The sequence below is a fragment of the Penaeus vannamei genome, chromosome 23 (assembly GCF_042767895.1).
Source record: "Penaeus vannamei isolate JL-2024 chromosome 23, ASM4276789v1, whole genome shotgun sequence".
Classification (NCBI taxonomy): Eukaryota; Metazoa; Arthropoda; class Malacostraca; order Decapoda; family Penaeidae; genus Penaeus; species Penaeus vannamei.
The window spans coordinates 37,577,893-37,582,892 of NC_091571.1; the positions used below are offsets into that span (position 1 = coordinate 37,577,893).

Genomic DNA, 5,000 nt, shown 5'->3' on the forward strand with positions numbered 1-5,000 from the left:
ATAGAAGTTAGTGCATCAACAAACACAGCATGTAAGCAAACATACTGTAGCCCTAATCATCACTATCAAGATAAGAGGCCGGCGGTTTATGCTAAACTCTGTAACTTTATCTGCGCTACACGAGCCCCCCGCCCCCGGCACACAAACACCGAGACGCGACATGCCCAAGGTTTAGCGTGATCCTCCCCGTCTCCGGAACAATTACGCGACCGCCGACCACCAACCTGCCAATAATCGATCCAGACAAGAGCATTCCGACACTGCGTTATCAGTACGTCAAACCACGAGCCCACGATGGCTATCGGGAGCCCCATCGTCCGACATTGGCGGTCGTGTCCTGTCGGCACGAGGGCTGAGGGCCTCTGCCGAAGAAATGGTAGCGAGAGAGATGGGATGGAGTAAGTGGATCGCTGAAAGGTGGGATTTGTGGAGAGTCTGAAGGTGGAGACTGGAACGAGGGAAAGTTTCGGTATTTGCTTTAGTCCTGATATATCTAAGGACTGAAAGGCCCACGAAGGAGAAATCCTGGAGACGGCAACGAAGACGGCAGAATTCAGAGCAGGAGGATGTTCCCGGAAGGCCTCCTCATCCCCGTCTTCCTTTCTCCTCCGAGCCTTGTTATCTTGGCATCTCCACGACCTCGGCGCGACCCTCTCCTTTGGGAAGCGGACCCTACGTCATTAATACGTGCTGACGTGACAGATACCGCGAAGGAATCCTCGCTATGGTTCCTCCTGCTGTGCCTCCGACGGCTCTGGTTGTGGGGGGTCGAGGGGGGGGGCAGGGAGAGGAGAAAGAGGGGAGACTGAGAGGCCTCGCCTACCTGACCCACGTGTGCTTGTCAACCGTATGCCAAGGCACCTAGGTCAGTTTCTTTGGTATGTGTGTGTGTGTGTGTGCGTGTGTGTGTGAGTATATGTGTGTGTGTGTGGTATATCGGTGTTCGACGTCTTTTCAACAGTAATATATGGAGAACCAACCCTACTTTGCATGTTCAAATATAGTGAATAGTTGAACACCATGAGAAATAAAACTATTTAGAATTATGCATCACTAATATTAAAGTACCTCATCCCTCAAAAGGTAACACATGTGATTATCCAGTGAATAGGGCCTTAAATATTTAATCTGTATATGCATTGATATTACATCTTTGGCATAATCCACCTTGATGGGAAACGCGAGGCACAAGGAGCAGAAGAATTGGAAAAATTGACCTTCCATCGTATGCACGCTCACATATATAGATACATATGGTCGCCTGCCTGTTCCAATGCACATATGAACATGTATGCACACACACATATAGACACGAAATAGATGTTATGCACACACAAGCAGACACGAAATAGATGTTATGCACACACATGCAGACACGAAATAGATGTTATGCACACACACATGCAGACACGAAATGGATGTTATGCACACACACATGCAGACACGAAATGGATGTTATGCACACACACATGCAGACACGAAATAGATGTTAACTGGATGAAGTATTAAAGACAAAAATGCTTGGAACACAATATGCTAATATAACCTGCTGCCTCGCCATGACCAGAAGCAGCGATCTAACTGGCCTCAATCTGAGCAGGTTTGTGAGACGACCCATCATCTCCATGTCCCATATATACTTTATTCCTGTTCACAAAGGCATCCGCAGTGCTGTTCATCCAATTCTCCCAGGAGTAAGTCTTGAACGCAATCACCACTCGCCTCCCAGCCCTTAAAACGTAAGATTGAATATGCAACCAATAGACCAAACACCCGGAAAGAAAACGCAATTAGAATTTCAAGTGGATGGTCTCGGGGCGGCGAGTCGGCAGGACGCTCTGGCGGAGCTGGGTTGCGTGAGGGCAGCAGGTAGCGGCCCGGCGGGGGGGCTCTCGAATCTAATTGATGAAGTCTATCTTCTTATTACGGCCCGTCCATCACCATCAGTTCGGGCCCAGCAACGTTCCGGTGGCGCCGAGGGTCGCTCTCAACCAGACTCTAAATGGCGACCTTCGGAGCTTCCAGTGGTGGGACTCGAGGAGAGGAACAAAGCTGTCAGCCGCTCCCAGGAGGCGTGCTCGACGGGGGTTGGTGAAGGAAGGTTGGGGAGGAGGGGGAGGGTGGGGGAAGGGGGGGGTGCCGTAGTTCTTTGATGTGAGTTTGTATTATTACTGATTTTTTTTGTGGTGTTTAGAAAGGGAAGATATTCAAAATGCGTTTACTAGTGCAGGCAGTATGGATTTAGATTAAAACTATTATTATGACGGTAAGGAACTTTCGAAAAACAAAAATAAGACATAAAAGTCAAGAAATGAATGTATAACTTTGTACCAATATCATATTCATTGGTCCAGCTATCCATTATTATCTGTTGGCGCTCTTGTAACTGCTCTTCCAGATTTCATTATTGTTCCAGGCCATCAGAACATGCAGACCGTGACAGCCGCAGCCGGGCCAAGGACGAACCCGGAGCTGTGACGTCACAAATTTAAGTCGTGACACCGAAGCCTGACCAACTCCTCTTTCCCGGCGAACCACTTTACCCTCGCGCCCTCGTCCAAAGATGTTCCTTAAGAAGATGATGATTAATTGAGATAATGTAGAACGAAAATGATTAATTGGACGGGAGAAGGTAAAATGAAAGTGATTGATCGAGAAGGAAAGAGAACGTTACAGAGGGAAAGGGTTGACGATCTGCGTCGGCCACATATTGTCTCTTCGCGAACGTGTGATTACTTTGCCAAGATGTGATAATAGGAGCATTAATCATACATCAGATTTATATGTTAATTTCAAGAATAACGAGAGAGAGAGAGAGAGAGAGAGAGAGAGAGAGAGAGAGAGAGAGAGAGAGAGAGAGAGAGAGAGAGAGAGAGAGAGAGAGAGAGAGACCGAAACAAAGGAAAAATGTTTTGCGTGGTTTTATAGGTGGGCTGCGGGACACACGTTCGCGCCAGGTATCCTAGGTGTTGCTGGGAGCGGTGCTGACCTCTGGCTGCAGCGTGCGTAGTTGAGTTGCATTGCCAACCGTGTACTGAGGCGCGTCCCGCGGCGGGAGATCTCCAGGACAAATATAGTGCTGCGTTGATTTTATGACGAAGCCCTCGATTTATTTCATTCTGAGCGCGCGAAAGGTTTTTGGAGTGTTTCATAATATACCTTGTAACCTAGGAGAAATTCTGGAATACAAAAGAGCACGAACTCTCCTAAAAAAAATAGTTTAACCGCCGCAAATGCCTCACGGTAAGTCCTTAGCGAGGAAGGCGCGGCATGAGCGCACGTGTGGGCCAGCGGTGAGGCGCACGGCCGCCAGCCCGACTCCGGCACTGATGACATAATTGTGGGTGTAGGAGCGAAGGTGGGCGGCCGCACCATCGCCAGGCCTACATAATTGCTACCTCACACGACCGCGCTATAATTACATTAATTGAAACGAGTTAGATCTTGTGAGTGTAAGTGATGCGATGGGGTCAGAGGTGACCCTTGTAAAGGCGCGAGCAAGAAACCTCATCTTACTCTTCTCCTAAGGAAGTGTTTGTGTATTCTTTTAGCTCCTCACGCTCGCACCCTGATCACCGACCACTCGGAGCCGACTTGCTTTATATATGAAGGCATTTCCCGGCAGCAGGTATGAGTAAGAAGAATGCCGCAATGGAGGCTCACGCAGGGTCTTCGGTGTCAAAAGACTTCAAGGAAATGCCCAGTGACTACTCCATTCGCCTTTTTTCCCAACATGACCATCCTCATTTGCCCCCCTCCCCCCAGCCCTTCCCCCTATCTCCATGCCTTCGTGGGAGGACACATTCGGGAAACTAATTAAGTACCTCGTGACTGAGCAGATAGTCATCTCGCTCTTCGTAGAAAGGCTGTTTTTGTTCATGTTTGCTCTTTGGCTTTCTAGAATACCACAGCATTACTGGAATTACAGATCGTGCATACAATGTACATATAGTTTACAGCTGCGTTTAAGCGTGTTATGTATCAACTACGATCTGTCTGAATAGGAAAATCGGTGAAAAGTGATGACACATCGAGCTTGTGAATCATTACCAGAACAAAAGTAAGTAAAAAACACTTGCCAACGCCATCTAGTGGAACATGCGTGAGGCTTCTCCAGGAGGACTCGCATCATGGTGGTCTAGTCTGTACTTTATCAACTTACAACAAACATTAATTACGGTAATTGAATCATGCTGGGTTTAGCATACCTCCAACAGGACGCTCCTTCCTCATTTCTTTTTCTTTCCATGATATTCAAATTCTTCCTAGACGATTATCCCCTTTTATATATGTGTTTTATGTATTGTAAGATATGCTATTCCTAAAAGACATAGACATATACTGTACTGTAGTGTTTCAAAATGACTATATTAATCATGAAACTCAATTGAGTCATCACAGTCGATTTAATTTATCTCGTAATCGTCATAAAAATCAAAACAATTACAGCGTAAATCCTGGAGGGGAATGTATCGTCGAAAGGAGTACATATTCTCTATTGGGAGCGCACAGGGACATGTAAATCTGGACCGCCCGAGGTGGAGAACATCCAAAGAGCCAGCATCCTCGGGAGGGTAGGGACGGGCACAAGGCTTCGGATAAATTATCACAATTATTCACGACTGAGTAACACAATTCAAGACTTTACATGATAAGTTGGGCGCATTATTCACTTCTCGTAAAGCCACCAGTGTTCTGCTGACCTTTGTATTCAAAGTTTATTCACTCATTAATGATATTTAATTCTAGCGTATACTTTCTTTGTATAGGTATGATGAAGTCTCTAATAACGAGAAGAAAGGAACGTGCATGGCTAACGGATGTGTCCCACGTTAGAGAAAAGTGCGTCGGACTGTCAAAATATAAATCTATAAAGGTAGAGCACATTTCTTTCCTAGTTACATTGCACTGGAATAAACTACCGTAATATCAGGAGGCAGGAAATCGTAAATTTCCTTAACAGCAACGATGTTCAATTCTTCTTGCAACCACAATTTTCC

At 46.4% G+C, this 5,000-nt stretch overlaps 1 protein-coding gene across 8 annotated transcripts in view; it reads right to left on the reverse strand.

Annotated features, from left to right (window-relative positions):
* LOC113801918 (protein odd-skipped-related 2) overlaps nucleotides 1–5,000 on the reverse strand; it is a 63,529-nt gene that overhangs the window by 9,072 nt on the left and 49,457 nt on the right. The gene's annotated exons all lie outside the window — the stretch shown is intronic.